The sequence below is a fragment of the Coptis chinensis genome, chromosome 8 (assembly GCF_015680905.1).
Source record: "Coptis chinensis isolate HL-2020 chromosome 8, ASM1568090v1, whole genome shotgun sequence".
In the NCBI taxonomy this organism is placed as follows: Eukaryota; Viridiplantae; Streptophyta; class Magnoliopsida; order Ranunculales; family Ranunculaceae; genus Coptis; species Coptis chinensis.
In genome coordinates, this window is record NC_141463.1 from 34,638,293 (window position 1) to 34,658,430 (window position 20,138).

Genomic DNA, 20,138 nt, shown 5'->3' on the forward strand with positions numbered 1-20,138 from the left:
AAACTTTGAAAGCTTATGTGTTTTTTGTTGTTTGGGAGGCCCATGAACATATCTCATTATATTTGGTTGTAAAATCATTGAAATGTATAACAGAGGCCGCTAAGTCAGAAAATTTGGGATCGCCTAATGGAACAACCAATTTAGCAACCTGTGTCCATCTCCTTAAAAATCAGCCCTGAGGTATCACACAAACGTCCTCATGTTTGTAAACTAAAATGATATGTCTACATGGAAATTCACACTACTCAAATAGCCCACATGAACAGCTAGCGTTCTGTAATACAACATTGTATCTCACAGCATACTTTTTCTGCATGTTAAAATGGCGACTCATGGTGTACACACGAATATTGTCACCCACATCTTTTTTACTGTCTGCAGTGTACATCACTTCCTCCTTTAACTGGTTCTTAAAACAACCAAAAGCAACTCGAGTATAGATAGATGCAACCTGAGTTGCATATTCGTTCAAGTGGGTATGAATGACTGGTTTGGTTACTGTCGTCATCACCTCTTCCTCGTGCTCGGTGCCGGATATTTGTAACTATCACTTCTATTTTTCCAAATAGCTCAAACAATTGCATTCCAGCTTTCACATGAAACCAGATTATGGAGTTTATATTCTCGCAACGTTGGGTGGTTCTGCAACCAGAAAAGAACTCACCATGGAGATATGCTTCTGCCCACATCTTTTTTTTCTAGTATATCAGATTCACCCATTTCCTATTACTGACTTGGAATTTCTTCACGAGCGTTTCCCACCTTTCTTCAAACTCATTGGACGAGCACTTCATAAACATAATAACGCAAAAATCTTTTGAAAATCCAACGATGTTGATATTGTTGAGGCAATTTTTCATAATGTGCCAAGAGCACAAGCGGTGTTTCAAATTTGGAAGAGTAGATCTCACAGCCTCGTGTATCGCTGGGTCACCATCAGTGATCACTGACTTAGAGTCTTTGCCATATATCGCGCCAACAAAAGATTTTAATACCCATTCGTAAGACTCCACATACTCACTTATCAACAATGCAAAACCAAACACTACTGTTTGTCGATGGTTGTTCACTCCAACAAACACAACAATCGGCATCATGTATTGGTTGCTCTTGTATGTTGAATCAAACAACAATACATCTCCAAAGTAACTATAGTCCGCATGTGAGGTGGAATCTGCCCAACATAGTCTAACCAACTGCCCACCCTCATTTAAGTTATACTTGTAATGAAATAAGGGATCTCCCTTCACCTTGTTATCCATGAAAGCCAGTAATGTGTTGGTGTCACCACCAATACATCAATTCCTCCTATCAAGCCCCATTTGATTATACAAGTCTTTCTTAAAAAAACCAACACTTGAGAAACCTCCAGCCCTATGTACAAAAACATCCATCACCTTACATTTATGAACACCAACATCAACTAGGCTCGTAGCAAATTTCAAATCTTCTTCACTTACATTTCTATGTGATTTTAAGAACATTGAGCTCGGATCCGGTACAAGTGGATGTGTGTGTTCCCCAATAAAATCCTTCACAACCCACAAATTTGATTCAAAATCATAACCAACTTCAAAGTGGGATTTATATTTAAACCTACTGATGGGTTTCGACTCTCTGGATTCGATGTCGCGTTTTCTGGGTGTGGCACTCTTTATATTTTGTTCACCAGCAGTTGAGCATAGAAATCTCCGCTTAACACAAACACCATTTGTACGTATTCTATAAGTATCTTTATGAACACTGAAACCGACTAACTTTGCATATTGATTGTAAATTGCGAAAGCCTAGCTCCTCAGTGGTCTTGGACTGCATAGAATAGAATGTTGCTTTGTCTTCTTCAAAAACTCTACTAGCCTCACACCCGTCACTGTCTCAATCACTGTTCTCATGAATTTCAACATTTTCACCCTCCCCCATAGATGTCACATCCACAAAAGCACTATCCTCATACGTAAAACTATCAAAACATACATTGCGAAGCCAATCTTCTTCGTCGTCAGAGATGTGATTCACCATTGGATCGCTACATGAAACAAGTGCACTTTTAACGCATATTCACTCGATTTCATACTCTACTAAGTAATCACAGTGGTAATAGAAAAAAAAAACATAAATTCTTCAACAGTCGAATGGTTAAAACCAAACAACTATGGTGCTCAAACCATATACCACTTTGGAAAAATTCAATGTCAAGTGCATTTGACATTGGAGAAATTCAATGTCAACTTTATTTCACATTCCAGAAAAGCTCAACATGATACACCTGTCTACACCTGTCTAACTACTGCACATCACTTTTTAAATCAACAAAAGACCAAATATGTGTGATTTACAGTTCAAATTGTCCAAATCACACACCATTCAATTGAGAAATTTTACCTAGACATGAAAAATAGAAGGAGCCAAAAGAGAAATCAACTAACCTCATACTTAGAATTGTGGAAGATCAAAGTAAACTACGAGAGTCAAGAAATGGAGACAAGAGTTCTCTAGTTGAACATATTTTAGTGAGAGGAAAAGTTTAGTTACGCGCCATAACCCATAATGCGGTATATTGTTGTTGTTGACTTGTTTTGTGAGATGACTCTATTACTTGTTGACTTGTTTTGTTACTCTGTTAACAAGGGTTAACTAGTATGGCAACTAGTATTACCTCCCTACTAGATGAGCCAATTAGGATTCCCCCTCCCATTATATGGGAAATTAGGGTCTCCCCACCACCACTGCCACAAATACACACACAAAAAAAGTCAAATTGAGTTGACCATATTTTCTTTATGTGTATTTGTGGGGTGACCTTCAATTAAGCCCATAACTCGCTATGGGCACCTTCCATTTTCTGTTGGGCGAACACAAAAATAAAAAATTATTTCTAGTTTGCCATTGACCTATGAACAGTTTGTCTCATCACAACAGTCGGAATGTACGCAAAACAAAATGTAATCCATCTGGTTCCAAAACCGTTGACTATTGTAGAGAGTCAATGCTCGTTGTCCTTCTTTTATATAAGCAAAACTTTCGTGCAAAGTATCAGGAAACCCCATTACTTGCTTGTCGCACTCAAACCATGTCATCTACAACCCAGGATTGCGTACTTCAGTAATATGATAATCTTAGTCACATATTCAATAATATGATACTCTACATACGTTACATATACTTCAATAGTGTGATACTATAAATCACATATTCAATAATATGATACTCTTAGTTTCATATATTTCAAGAATATATCGCATAATACTTCAATAATATGATACTCTTAGTCACATATTCAATAATATGTTACTCTAAGTTCCATATACTTCAATAGTATGATACTATAAATCACATATTCCATAATATGATACTCTTAGTTTCATATATTTCAGGAATATATCGCATAATACTTCAATAATATGATACTCTTAGTCACAAATTCAAAAATATGCTATTCTAAGTTCCATATACTTCAATAGTCTGATACTATAAATCACATATTCCATAATATGATACTCTTAGTTTCATATATTTCAAGAATATATCGCATAATACTTCAATAATATAATATTCTTAGTCACATATTCAATAATATGATACTCTAAGTTACATATACTTCAATAGTATGATACTATAAATCACATATTCCATAATATGATACTCTTAGTTTCATATATTTCATGAATATATCACATAATACTTCAATAATATGATACTCTTAGTCACATATTCAATAATATGATGCTCTAAGTTGCATAATACTTCAATAGTATGATACTATAAATCACATATTCAATAATATAATACTTTGAGTTTCATATATTTCAGGAATATGATATTATAAGCCATCGCATAATACTTTAAAATATTACTAACCGATGAACCATACTGCTAGAAAGCATAATAGAAGCAAGACCCCCAAAAAGCTAACAAATGTTGATCAGATTAATTAGGCACTTACAACTGAGGATGCTATGGATTTGACTGTGGATGCTTGGGTTTTTCATAAGCTTGGAATGAAGTATGTTGATTTGGTTAGATTTAGGGCTCGAGTTGGTCTTGTTTTAGTTATGTTAACCCTTGTTTTGTTTTGTATTTGCAAGAGCTGCTTGTTTGAAGAATGGACTAGTTGTATTAGCTTATGAGTTGTTTTATGAAATAAAATACTTGGCTTGTTTCCTTTCCCTTTTTAAATGGCGTATGTTAATTTGACTTCATTTTATTTTTGGAATGATGATATGTTTGTTGAAAGCAATTCTTAATATCACACTTCATGTCATATAATTTGCAATATGAGACTATGAGACTATCTTCACATGGTCGTGTCAAGATATCGGCTTCCATTCGACGCAGTGGAGTCGAGCTACTTCCTTTCGGTTCGGTGTGTGCAGACGAATTGGCTCCTAAAGATGTGTGCATATCATGGGAGATTTAAAATTTTGGACGAATTTGGTCCTAACAATTTAGTGAAGTCGTCCAAGCTGCATTTGTACGATGTTATGTAGTCGTCCAAGCTGTATTTTTACGATGACGTGGAGTCGACCAAGCGGCATGGGAACGATGTGCACAAATCATGAGACTTAAAATTCCAGACGAATTTTCTCCTAACGATGTCATGGAGTTGTTACAGCTGCATGTTTACGATCTCATGAAGTCGTCCAAATGGCATGTGATCGATTTCTGTAGGTGGTTTAAGCAAGTGACATTGCAAAACCACAATGTGAAACGCATTTGACATCCCAACAAACTAAGTCACTTTCAATAATGCCATATGATAAAAGTCTGTGTTTAATCATAGCTTTAATCATATGATAAAAGGAGCCATGATAAAACCATTGTATCTCAAACTATTTTTCCTAAAAAGTCGGCATACCACCTGAGATTGCATCTAGTTAGTGCAACTTTGTTTTGTATGTCACTACATTATGGATTTCATATAGTAAATAAGATTTATGTTAAAAAGAGAGTAGTTATGGAGTTCTGACATGTTATTTTCATACTTGTCATGTGTTCACAGTGCAAACGTGTTACATTAGATTGTATCTTAACTGCTAGCATGGCTGAACATACATAACAAAATGGCGACATTACAATTGACATGTCGAAAGTAACCTCTAACAAAAAGAAAAGTTTCCATCATAAAACTAAGCTACTTGGTTGTCGCAATCCCAGATTACCTACAACTCTACCCCACATCAACTATCCAACATAACACCTCCATCACACACTTACATAGATATTGACATAAGTTATAAACTTGAATCATCCAAAAACAAGTTTTATTCCAAAGCTTAGCGACCTAGCTTTCATTCCTCTAACAAATGCCTCTTTGACCTAGTTACTCTGAATAGGTGCTTGTATATCCTGCTTTCTTCGGTAATCTTTGCTTCCTCTGTTATCTTGGTACGGTTCATGAGATCCCAAAGATCAAGCTCTCGTGTTAGAGACTAATGGAAGCGTAGCACCTAAGGGAGCAAGAAATGGAGGCACAGTCAGAGACCACATGAGAACTAGTATAATGTGTTGTAGGCTATGCTATCAATATCGGATTAATCGGATTAATCGGCCGATTAAAATCGATATCGCCGTAAATAGGCTGATTAGTTTTACCGATTTTTTAACCTTTTCTCACCGAACCGATTTAATCACCGAATTGACCAATTAATCGGGCCGAGATGACCGATTTCTCGCTAAACCCAGAGAAAAAATTATTGAAAATATCGGTTCTCTATCTAAAAAATACGTAAAATTAACGAATTAGATTCTTAAACCGTATTAATAATAATATAACCCAATTAATACACAAAGATAAGAGTTTACTTATTTTCCCTCCTTAACGAAATATACAAATTATTGTATTATCTCTAATAAATATTATCGTTAATCTCCTTATTCCTATAAATATTTAACGTAATATTTGTGTTTGACATATCTGTAGTACTCCAAAATTGAGTTAGTTAGATGTGATTATGAGAATTTGATATTTTTTGTTGTATTTCGAATAATTATTTAGAAATATTTGGTATGATTATACTATTATATATTTTGAAAACGTCAAATATATACATCCGATATAACCGATTAAATCACCGATTAATCACCGATTAACCGATTAATTGCATATCGCTCCTCAACCGATTAGTTTCGAAAACCGATTTTAACTACTTAGGTTGTAGGTCGTACAAGAACAGTCTTACATAAGGAATTACAAGCTATTCTTAATGGCTATGAAATTGTGCATACTACCATGTAGGTTATAAGAAGATAGAGATTGCAACTGACTCGAGATATGCAGCACAAATCAAGAACAAGAAAGAAACCATGCCATAGTCTCTTGAAAATGAGGCAATGCAGATTTGGGAGTTAATGTAACATCTTAGCTAAGTGAAGGTTGTTCATTTTAAAAAAAAAATCTAATAGAGCAGCTGACTTTTCAGCGCCCCTTAGTGGTCCAGAAGGGAAAGATAGATCTTACATGAATATAGTAGTAATATTGTTTATGTAAGAAATAGAAATAGCTTGTTAGCACGAAAACATAAAATATTAATTAAGTGTTAGTAAAGTTTCACCAAGTTGTGTCGACAATGCATTTGTCTCCTTCAAAGTCTGCTTTTTTTGTAGGTGTTTTCTTTGATACCGTTTATATTCCACGGTGACGTCGTAATCAGGTTCAACGAGCTCTGGAAATATTTTGAATTCATATCATTACCACTTGCAATAATAAGATGCTTCATAGTAGTGTGGCTTATAAAAGCCCCACACCGTGACGATAACAATCTCATTAGGAAATTTAAAATTAATATTGGTTAGACAAACTACCTGGAGTGACATCAAGTGAAACATGTCCGAGTCGTCGGCGCAGGAAAGTTTTATTTGGGAGGCCAGCTTTAATTGCTTGGATGTTTCTCTGTTTGTCCATATCTAGCTTCTTCTTCACTGAACCATCTAGATAGGGAAATAATAAACATTTAAGATGATAAGTCCCCTTATACCTTATAAAAATTTTGAGAAAAATTTAACTTACATGATACACATATAGATAAGGATGATAAGACAATATCGACTTACCATCCATTCCACAATCCCTGGCGCTTTCCATAGTAGTCACAACTGGAGGTAGAGTTTGTGGATGACAACCTGTTGAACATGTTGCCTCATCGACGGAGATTGGAGCTACTTGCTCATTCGTCTTGGACCTTTTTTTCCCCAGAACATCTATATACCCCACAAAATGACATATATTAAAAAGATTGATTAAATGGGAGTGTATAAAGCATCTTCTATTTAAAGAAATTCACACTTTATAAAGCAACAACCTCTATTTGAATATTATCTACACAATCTTAGACCATCTCTTAATTAACTCCCCATAATTGGTCCATGTAAAGACAAGAGCAGGAATAGTTATATTTTTTTTTTATTTATCAAGGCAAATTCAAACTTTCAAGATGGTAATAAAAACACATTAAACGATGTTTTAAGGCCTATGAAAAGAACACCTTACTGCTAAATTGCTAATCAAAAAGACTACTCAAAACTAATCGCATTTTGCCTAATGAATTGAAAATATGTAGCAACAACGAAAGAAGAAGAAAGTTGTCTAATCAAGAGCATCTCAAACTAAATAAAAAAGGAAGAAATTAAACTTTATAGACTTCTTAAAATGCATTTTAATGAAATGTGACCAAAACATGTGTCATGATTCAAACAAAAATGCATAAGAGTTTCCAAACCAAACATGTTCAGGTATTGGTTGGGACAAATGATTATCCACCAAGACAGTTGCATAAAACCCCATTGAAACTCTTAGCAATTGTGTCATCTGCATGCGTAGGCCTTCCAAAAGCCCTTCCCATAGGAAGTAGATTCTTTACTTACCAATACTCAAGACTGTGCCCTGGAAATCTAACCCATACAAGAGCATGACTTTGAAATTGTTTATCACCAGAAAACTTAGGTGACCACTGATTTAATCTCAAAGATCAAAGTGCCTTGTTCCCAAACCCTATGGTAGTCACTTTCATCAGAAAATGTTACCATGCATGACATAGTCTCTACCGAGAGGGGTTATCTGTAATGCCCGTATTTAAAATATGTATTTATTTATTTATTTATTTATTTATTTAAAATTCGCTGGATTGGATTTGGGATATGTGGGCCTGGTTTCTGGGCCCGAGTCTGTATTGGGCTTAGGTTTCAAACCCAAGTATATATTCATATTGTTCTGGAGAATAAGGTTCTGAGATAATAAAATAAAAAAAATGGAGGCGGAGATAAAAGCTCGTTGGCTAGAGCGTTGGAGCGCGACGTTTCGGACTAGGAGGGATTCGTCGAGCTGTTAATTAGGTGAGTAGTTATTTTTGCTATTTCACTGAATCTATAATTTTCTTTGTATCGGTGTATACGGACATATTTCTCTGTCTAAGGTTTCTGTCTGTTGTTACTACTCATTATCCTGTTTTTATTTGGCGTCCTGTTGTATTGGTAAATTCTGTTGAAGTGTGAAACGGTTGAAAACTCTTAAGTGATGGTTCATGAGGCGCGAGCCCAAACAATCACCCTCATTTATACTGTCGAACTGGGATAATGAGGTGGTGTGGTTCTTTATTTGAACTGGGGTATGGTGTTATTGGTTGATTGAAATTGGTGGTTGAACTGTCGGGGGGCTGTCGAGATTGAAATACGGTGGTTGGGATATCGATTTGAGCTTGTGATGTCGGGGTTGTTGAAGCTTGGAATCCGGCATCAATGGCGTCGCCTGTACCGTTTTTGTTGAACTCTTTTTCTTTGATGTGGTTTTGAATTAGTTGATTTTTGTTGGGGGTTAAGTATTTGAGGTGGGTTGTTTGTTGATTAGGATGAGGTTGTTGAAAGCTTTGAATTATTGTCAATGGCGGCGACCAGAAACCGCCCAGTTTTCAATTGAACTTTGTTGTTAGGGAGGTTGAGTACTTGAATGGGTTGTTGGTGATGGGATAGCTAGTGAGGGTTGTGGGAAGCTCGAACAGCCGACAATGGTAGTCGAGATCTGTTGAAGAGTGATCTCGACAGTTGCCAAAATCGGTGATGGTATTAATTAAAGTTGTAGGGGTTTTCTTAAGGAGAAAAATCGGTGGGTTGAAAGGGGCGGACGAGTGGAGGTGGTGGTGGCCGATTTGGGTGGCTGCTGGAGCTGAGGAAGATGACCAGTTGGGCCTTGCGCCGGTTTCAGTTTTTGGTCTTGGGTCGGAACCAAGTGGGTTGGTTTTGTTTGGGCCAAAAATCTATTTTAGTTTTGGGCCAGTTTTTATATTAGTTGCTGGGCTAGTTCTATCTATTGTTGTTGGGTCGGCTCACATTGGTTTTCTTTGGACCGGTTTTTTCTATTTTTGTTTTGGGGTTGGTCCATATGTTGTAAAGTGGGTCAGGTTGATTCACTAGGACAGTTTAGACTTTTGGGGCCGGTTCTAAGGTTTGGGTTTGGGCTTGGCTAGTTGGGTCCGAACCATTACTTTAGTCATGAGCCCATGAGCCATGCACCTTTGACCTTAGCCGTGAACCATGGCTATGACCATGAACTTGTTGAACATGGAAATGACGTGTTGACTTTGACTTTGACCGTTGACCATTGACAGTTGACTGTTGACTGTGGAATGTTGATTTTTTCTAGATTTTCACATATTTAAGAATATGGACAAATGTAGTAATAAAATATTGTCGAAAATTGTATAACTTTGTTTGTCATTATCTAATTAAGATTTGACGTAAGTAGTGTGTAAAGCATATAAATATTGGCACGTAACAAGGGGGGAATTCTTATAAGACTTAGATATATACGTTTTTATGAGAATTAAACTATATACGAACTTAGATTCATGGACTTTAGTTTTGGGCTTTTGACGGCTGATCAGTTTGACTTGACTTGTGATTTGGACTCGAATAATTATGCGTGATATTTGGACTTGAGTTGTTCTTTCTTTTAAAGTCGTTTCATTTTGATATTTGGTGGAACAGACTTATAGTTTGATTATTTATATTGTGCACAAATGGAAATAATGCGTGCCTTTGAGGGTGACTTGAGTTCACATAAATATATTGAACGAATAGATTTCATGATTGATTATTATTATGAGTTGCTACTTAAATGAATTGTAGTATGTATGAAGGTTGAGATATTCCATATGGTGTAGTGCAATATATAATTGGCACGTGAAATAATAAGCTTCGAGATTTGATATAGAGATATTTGGATATCATGCAATGAATAGTATTGGCACATGATAATGAGGATTGTATTATAACGAGAAACGTTGAACTTCAGTACAATTAAGTATACTGGCATGGGATAGAATAAGAATTATTCTGATATATAAAGGTATGACACCTGAATAAATTACGTAACGAAAATCCTAGAACCTAGCTACAACTCATGTGATTTGCCTTTGTGATGGGCGTATGTGATATGATTGGCCCTTTGGGCGTTTCAGTGAATCTGAATGGCCCTTCTGGCGTAAGTAATGTGATTGGCCCTTCTGGCATTTCAGTGAAGCTGAATGGCCCTTTTGGCATAGCCGAATGGTGGCTTGATTATTCCGTTCGCAAAATTAGAACGAGACGCGCGGTATTTTATGCCGTATAATGGCAGTACTTACATAATGGCTTTCGTGTGAGGGTTACCTGGTGTGCGGTATCCCGCTCAGGGTAACGCACGGAGTGGTTCATTATGTAAGAGGAGGCATGTGGATGTACATGTTCGGCGTTGGGAAGCGATTGTGGTAGCCAGGGAAACTAGGTAAGACATAGATACGACGTGATTTTAGGGACACGCAAAGAAAGCCTTAATTAATATAATTATGGTAATATGTTGGTTAATGATATATCTTTAGACAGATGATTATATATGGTTTTGCTGAAGGGTGGGTCAAACAAATTACTGGTGCAGAGACGACCCACTCTGTAATTGAGCATGAAATGCGGTAAGTATAGAATATGCTTGGCTGGTTATTAGTTTAGTTAGAACCTAAGGCGCCTCGGTGGAGAAAGTAAATGCCTTTGTATTATTGTTGGGAAGCTAAGGCGCCTCAGTGGAGGAACTGTCTGCCTTAATTATGGTACTTAAGGATGTTGTATTATTCGTTGGATGTTAAGGAGCCTCGGTGGAGGAACTAACTGCCTTATTTAGTGTGTAAATATATGTATAAGTATATATTGTATTTTAGGGCTACTCACACCAACATTGTTTATAATGCTGACCCGATTTGCATGTTTGCTTATCGGGTGTGTTCATTAAATGAACATAGTTGATAAGTCTTGACAGGTTTAGTGTTGAAGAAGGTTGGTTGCTGCTTGTGGTTTGTGTTAGTGTTGCATTTCAGGATATGTTTTGTTTTCCCTTGAGGTGATATAGATTTTCAGTCTAAACAATGTTTGTGTATCTTCATTTGTAATTTTAAATAAAAGTTATTGAAAAGAGATTTGTAACCTAATCTTATTTGTGAATTTTTGTAATGAAGAGAACTTTTGTGGATTCGAAATTTTTATTGGTTTTTAATTATCTACGTATTTAAATTGATTATGGGTTTTGGGAGTTGAGAGTGCGGCACACCTCGAAGATCGAAGAGTCGGGAACAAATATTGTTTTTCCGAATTCTGTCGAAATTCGGGGTGTGACATTATCAAACATTATTTTTTGGGTGCCCTTAAAACCTTAGCGATGAACCCGACCCTTTAAATTTTGATCTTTTGAAAGTCTAGTCTACCTACTAATGCAAACTTGCAAAAGTCAGGACCTTGGGGACTACCACTCGCATTGCCTCCTTCAACATTCTCTAGTCTCTACACATCAGTTTAAATATGTGTTTATTCATTTACACTAAAGCGTACATCATTAATTTGATAAAACTATACATGACAACCTAAACTTACCACCACAAGAAGCAAACAGTGTTGTAGTCATAGGCATATTTTCATCTAACAACCGCACATTGACTGGAGACAATCGCACATCAGTAGGAGTAGTTAAACAACCTACAGAACAAGCATATTAGTAACACAAACATATTTACTAGATATTCAAGTTTATATGATGTTGTCTTTCATCTTCATTTGCTTCACCTGCATCACTAACGGTATGACTTTCATTGAGGTCTGCTTCAGATGGGGCATTGATTGGTCCGGATACTACATTGATTGGCTCACCTTGTTCATTGACTTCTACGTCATCAGCGCTGTCTTCACTTTCATAATTTGGTGCCAAAAAAGGATCAGACTCACTACTCATGTCATTGGAGCCTTCCTGAACACCACTCGCACTCTCATCACAATGCCTATCTTCACTTACATCAGCATCACTCCCGGCTTCACGGGCTCATACTATTTCTGAATGCACGGTGAGCAAATCTTCTGGGATTACTTGCTCAGTGATACTCTCGAAGAAAGGCACAAGCAATTGAGCGAGGCAGAAAGAGCACTTCCTCTGCACCAAAACAAATGCAGTTTTAGGTTCAGAAGATATACATGGATAAGTATCCACATAACAAAGGTTGAAGTTACTAGCAAGAATAAGTTTTAAAGGAAATCTTATCATATCATAATCAAGCTACTTTCTAAAAGCATGCATTCTAAACAAATGTCTTTAAGAACATGCACTCTAAGCAAACGCCATTCTAAACAAAAACATAGTAAACACATGGAATGAATTCATAACATATTAACCTCTTTAGCCAACTGATCTCTCAGCAATGCCTCGCGAGGGTGCAAGGGTCTAATCTGCGTGACAATGTGGCTCCTATACCACTCCAAGTAAGCTACATTACTTGCCTCGGTGAACTCTACTTGTTCCTCCCCAATACAATCAGACGTACACTAGATTTCCCAATCTGCGCATATTTCTTTGGACGGCTTCCTGGATTTAGGATCATCTCTCCACCTAGGAGGTAGATCACGTATGTGTTGCTTCCACCCAAACTGCCTCATGCATCTTTCTGGCATATACCTCTCTAGAATGTCAAAGTGTATAAGCCATGTCGATATGGGTTTCGTATATGAAGTGTTCAAAGTAAACTGAGAAGCATTCACCCAGGCGTCCCATGGCTGCCATATTATCTAAAATACCAAACATCATACCAAGATTAGCATAGACACTTCTTTGGCATTCACATTCACACATAAATAAGTAGTGATCAGCTCCAAACAACCTAATTGCACTGGTTTTTACTCGTGGCTAATTTGTTTATGCATGATAGATATCAAGTATAAATGCATCACTAATACCTAAATATCTACTGAAGACAACAACCACACGACTAACCTGATCCACACGTAGTGTGTCTATCTTTGCACTTAGATGCTCATACGTGAGCTTCAAAGGTCTATATTTGACGTGTTTCCGCCGGCAAGCAGCTAGGAATTTAACCAAAGCAGGACACCTTGGCTGACACATACAAATTCTTTCGTAAAACCATGCCTAGAAGCCAACATCCACAATTACAATCCAATACATAGTTAATTAATAAAGATCTGTCCATAAAAGAATTTGGAGCTACAATGTTACACTTACCAACAGTAGAGTTAAAGAGACACAAATGCTCAAAACAAAATTGCAGACACTTTTGCGAGCTTTGTTCTTTTCTTTACGACGAAGTGATGCCCCCATCAATGACCTGAATAGGAACGCAAGCACAGCAGTACCCCAAGCATACGAGGCACAATTTTTCATATCGGCCAAGAATGGTAGATACTTCGTATGCACGTGATAACCTCCTGACTCTGAAAACACTGTTCTTCTAATGAGGAATAACACAAACACAGTCACGCGTTGTGCTTCACTCATATCCGCTCATGGGCATTGGAAGGTAGTTTGCAGCCAACACTATTTCACTGATTTCCCTCTTACCTCTGACTCTGGAGGACTTAGGCCCAAATATTTCTGACATGCTTCATGAGCTTCCAATTTTGAGGTGCCCACAATTGGTTTCCTAATTACATTTAAGCCTAGAATATAGGCAACATCCTCCAGTGTAATTGTTGCTTCAAAAGTTGGAAAGTGGAATGAATTAGTCTCTGGTTGCCAACGGTCAACCAAAGCAGATATCAAGTTCCGGTCCCCTTGGAAATGGTCTATTTTTCTCAGGTGCTTGAAGCCCGAACCCGCGACCATTTTCTTTTGGGCATTAGACAATATCCACTTATTTACATTTTGATTGTGCTCATATGTACGGACCCTTGGTCGAACATGTTAGTCATTTAGACAAGTTATTGAATGTTAATTAATAGAAGCAAATTGAAAACTTATAATTAATAAATAGTTGAAGATAGCTAGTTACCTCTTGTTCCATGAGGAAAGATGATATATGATCATCTTGTAAGTATAAATGCTGTATAATTTGTAGTCTGTCCATGCTGCAGTGTGTAGTAGGAACTAGATTAGTAGAAAAAAGTTATAGCCAAAATAATGAAACTAGAATAGTTCATACAAGAGATAAGAGATTAAACAAATTGATGAGCATGGATTGAATATCTTATGATAAGGCAATTAAAATTAATGAAGGGAAAGTAATGGCGGGACTGCTGATTTCGTTATTTTTAGTACGAAAAGGTGGTGATCTTAACTTCATTTCAGTACAACCAAGGCAAAACAGCAAGCAGACACTCAACCATCAACAAGGAACCATGCAATTGATAAGAAATAAGTAAATATTTGTTTACTAGGCAATCCACATACTAACTTATATAACTGTGTGCATGAATAAAAGCTTATATATAGCTTGATACTAACAATATCAAGGATACCGTACCATAAGAATGACCTTATTCATCTACTACTATGCATGTAAAATAAGGCACTACCAACACATGTATATCTTATGGTCCCCAGCTGAACTTATATACTCACTAGTTGTGTGGTTCACCAAATTAATTCATTACTCTAACAAAACATATTCAACAAATACACAAAGTATAAGGCCAATGCCCAAGGCATAAAAATTAAGTTGAGAGCTAACATAAGAAAATTATACCATACTAACAGAGTTTCCTACATCTATGCATGTAGTTTCAATACAACATCTTTAGCTTATTGTCCAAATTTGAAGATGAGATTTAACTTGATGATGACCTGAGATAACACATCGTGTAAATGCTCTTCAATTTAAAACCAAATCAATTGAACAATCCAGGAACCTCACACATAGCTTACACATAGTCAGGTATCCCATACCTGGATTACAAAAATCCATCTCCCTTTTTCCTTAATGAAAAACAAGAGGCAAGAACCCCTTTCTAAGACGTGTTTTTCTCTTTTTATGAAAAGAAAAATAATCTCAATGACCCGAATTTCAAAAAACTCCTCTTCACACAAATTATATCCATATATGAAATTTATATTAATTGCCTAATTTAAAAATAAAATGTGAAATATGAGTATCACACGTATACATGCATGGCTCGATAATCAAACTATATTTTACCAATTTAAACAAACAAAATATGCATGAAAATAAGCAGGCTATATATTAGTTATGTAAGTTCCTACCTTAGCACACTCCGTTTCCTTAATCCCGAACAAGCAAATAAAACCGTATCCAACTCCTATAAAAATCATATATCATAATTGTAAATCTATTAGAACCCGAACAAAACTAACTAACATTTCCTTTTAACTTAAGTCAAAAGGAATAATTAATCGTTGATTATATGAAGTACTGATGTTATTAAATAAATGTTCTACCCTTCTAGTTACTAAATTTCATGTCCTAGGCCATTTCCAAGCCGCTACAAGACACTGACAGGGTGCTGTCAGGCCGCTGCAAAGCCACCGCAGGCCATCACCAGATCGATATAGGCCATATGATCAGTTCTGACATATATTTTCTCTAAGTGACTTAGTTCCCTATTCCTACATCATCAGTACCTTTAATAAATAGATAGGAGAGTCAAATGCTAATTCCCTCCATTATATATCAATTCAACCATCATTTAAACCATACCCATGGCAAGTGATTATATGGCTGGACATAACTTATATTTTATGTATACCCTAATGTCATACAAGACCTGTCACTTGCAGTAATCCAATACCAACATCAGGACTACCATCCACAATATATCATTTGGCGGTAACTACATACCAATCACTCATATACAACTATAATCCAACAACCACCAAACCTTTATCTCCATAGTTATGTGGCAAGAAAACAAGTCGTCCAACTAGGTAGCATAGTTCTGTAAAAAATTCAGTTTACATATAATTAAGAGTCAATCAACACCACATGGTTCTCTTCAACTCTTTCGACAATAATTTACAGATATTTGGTCCTTGTTTCAATCAATACAAGTTCACTATTTCTAAATTAATAATTAAGGCCTAATAATAATATAATAAAAAAAAACATAACTCTGTGCAAGGAAAGGACTGGATACACTAGAACAACTTAAAAATCAGCTCATTGTTTTCTTCTTTAATAACAAACAATTAAAGAGCTTCTTACCAAGTTAGTAAGCAACTCTAAATTTAAGTTATAAACAACATAACACAATACAACTAAATTAACTGCTAAAACAATCTAATTTAAACTAACTAATTAACCCAAAGACGAAATCATTCTAACCTTTCGATTCCGCAAGATATAATAAAATCGATAAGGAGTTCAAGAAATGATTGTGTTACCCGAGAGAGAGAGGAATTTTTTTAGTAGTTGGGGGAGATAAACTTAGGGCTTATCTTATATCATTAAGAGAGAGAGCATTTGTTTCAGGGCTTTGTTCCTTGTTTCGGTTGTTGGGGTTCTTGTAGAGAAAAAGAAATGGCAGAGAAGCCAAAAGAACAGAATAATGATATAGGGAGCCTAATTATATTTTGGTCGTACAATGTTTACAAGGGTGGCTTTTAGGACACGATTCAATTCAATTTTTTTGGTATGAGCGCCAACAACGAAAAAACAAGACCACCCAAAAACTTATAGCAAATTTGGGTCATACATCAATCGGATTCATATCATCAACCCATGAAATATCAGTTCTTATCGTCAATTTATCACATTCAGTTGGGATTACACTGTTATATGTGCAAATTTCGACGATATAAAGTGAAATATTGTTAAATTATCGACATTTCATGATACATCTATATAAACAAAACTGATATCATCGATATATATACCCCTCCTCCCTTTTGTTAGGTCATGTATTTACTGGGGTTTTAAAGTATCTTCTTTCTAAATACAAAAGTTAGGTCATTCGGAAAAGAAAGAAGAAAGAAACAAAAAAAAATACAATTAAAAGTCGAGCCTTAAAAGCCAATTAAAAAGAAAATAAAAAGGGAGGATATGGGTCCAGCAAAGAAATATACATTGAGAAATATCAGTGATAATTAAATATCATTCATTGCATCATGGAATAGTATGAAGTAATTGTTATGTGCTAAGTTTTTAAGCAAAATAGGGGTCACAGTTTAGTATAGGACCCGCAAACCCAACACGAATCTGACTCTTTTGTAGTGGTTTCGGGGTAGGGGTTGGATAATCTTGACATGTTTATCAACTGGGTTTAGGTTTGGGTTTGCTCTTTCAACCTGTGATTTGGAACCCAACTCTAACTCTAGACCTTTTTTATTATTATTACATTAGCACTAGTCAACGGCATATGATAGAAAAATGTACCCGTTAGTGGTTATATCTTCCAAAAACCCTAACCCATTATCCTCTCCTCAAATTATACTCATCTTCTTAACCTTATTCAATACTCTAATTTTCTCCCTTTTGAGGATCTATGAATGTTTGTATCTCTTTCCAAACCCTTGTTTCCAATGGAATATATTATGGTTTTATAGTTGTAGCTTTCCGAAACTAACATCTAACCCTGCTTATTCCTAATAAAAATGTACACGTTAGTTATTACAGTCCAAAATACATAAATAGTAATTGATATAACCAACTATTGAAGTAGGAGGAGGGTGAGTGTACTTGTAAGTTTATTTTCTTTCAATTCAGTAGTGATTCTACTAACTTAATAGGGACTAGGGGTGGCAGTTTTGTACACGACCCGCTAACCCGACACGAATCCAACACAAATTTAGCAAGTTCGGGTTGGGAAAAAATGCTTTTGGATCATTTAAGAGTTGACCCGCCGAACCTGTCAAATAAATGGGTTCGGCTAAGGGCACATATGTTAACCCAAGTAACCCGTTAGTAGACCCGATTTGTTCTCAGGTCTAATGGGTCGGGCCATCAACCCGTGACCAATATAACATGTTTTAAGATAACTTTTTCTATTTTTTAAGATCTCATCATCCCAACTACCTAAACTAAACGACTAAAATGAGAAGGATTAGCCGTCAAATTCATTCGATAAAGATATGTTTCGTTATTCAATTTTCATTGATATGTAGTACGTAGAATTATGGATGGTTTTTTATACGGATATATCAAGGGTATTGGATACTAAATATTATTGCTCAATATTATTTGCCTTATTTTATGCTGCATTTTTTTACATACATGTTATCTATGAATCCAATCTGAAATTGACCCGCTGCCTTAGCGGGTCACCTGTTAGGTAACCCATTATATAGGCGGGTTGGGTTTGGGTTTGACAAACTCAACATGATTAGTAATTGAGTTGGGTTTCGGTTTGCAATTAAGTGGGTCTCGTCGCAACAGTCAGAATATATGCCAAATGGAATGCAATCCATCTAGCTCCAAAACCGATGCACAAATGGTGTACAACTCAACACTTAATTGCAGATAGTTGGGATATTGCATTACAAGCAAGACAAATGTAATTTACAGCATTGAACATTCTCAATCTAGTATTGGCAAACGAGCACACTAATGATGGCCAGTCCGAAATGCCAATAGTACATGTTATCGACCAAGTCCATTTAATTAATGTTCATATAGTTAGAATTTTCATTTGGTCAATCCATCTGGTTCCAAAACCGATGCGCAGATAGCGTATAGCTCGACACTTAATTGCAGATAGTTGTGATACTGCATTACAAGCAAGACAAGCGCAATTTACAGCATTAAACATTCCCATACTAGTATTGGCAGACGAGCACACTAATTATGGGTCTGAAATACCAATAGTACATGTTATCGACCAAGTTCATTTAATTAATGTTCATGTGGTTAGAATTTTCATTTCGTCAATCCATCTAGTTCCAAAACCGATGCGCAGATGGCGTACATCTCGACACTTAATTACATATAGTTGGGATACTACATTACAAGCTAGACAACCGCAATTTACAACATTGAACATTCCCAGTCTAGTATTGGCAGATGAGCACACTAATAATGGGTTTGAAATACCAATAGTATATGTTATTGACTAAGTCTAAATTGTTCTCAAATTTGATGTGGCTGGGTCGTTTGGAACTGACCAAATTCGATGTGGTTATGCTAATTTGGTTTTTAATTCAATTTTCTTGAATTTGATGTCTGCATTGGTAAAATTTGTTTGGTTTGGATGTATGTATGTTTGAAATTTGAATAGGAAGAAACTAAAAAATTCCTATTTGTTTTGGACCCAACGGCATGGTGGAGTAGTTTAATGTAGAGTTGGATGGTCTGTATAACTCGTTGAGAGTATATTCAAGCAATTTGGTAAGGTCGTTATACAATACTGAAACCGGCATGGCTGAGTCGTGGTATGGTTCAGTGGACGGTCGGAAGGGATCGTTCAGAGCATAATCAAGCAATCTTGGTGAGAGTTGTAGAAAGAGTATTCTGCATATTGCTTTTTACGTTTTCTACCCTTTTATGTGGAAATTTTGTTTTTACCATTTACTATTCCTTTTACTCAAACTTGCTAACCCGGTCACAAAAATTTCAAATGAGTGGTTCACAGGACAGCGCACCTTTTACTCAAACTTGCTAACCCGGTCACGAAAATTTCAAATGAGTGGTTCACATGACAACACACCATGCACCCTGCGCACCCTAGATTTAACCTAAATAAATTGAGGATAAATTTAGTTTACACTATTTATTTCAAAATTTTATTTTGAGTTAGTTATATATTTTGATTGTTTCCCAATTAGCTTATGATTAATCCCCAATTATTTCCTATTAATAAGATTCACTATAAGCTTTTGGAGCGATTTGCTGCACGCTTAAACTACACAGATAATTAGAGACATTGTGAGATATATGAAATATAGAAACGACTTCTTC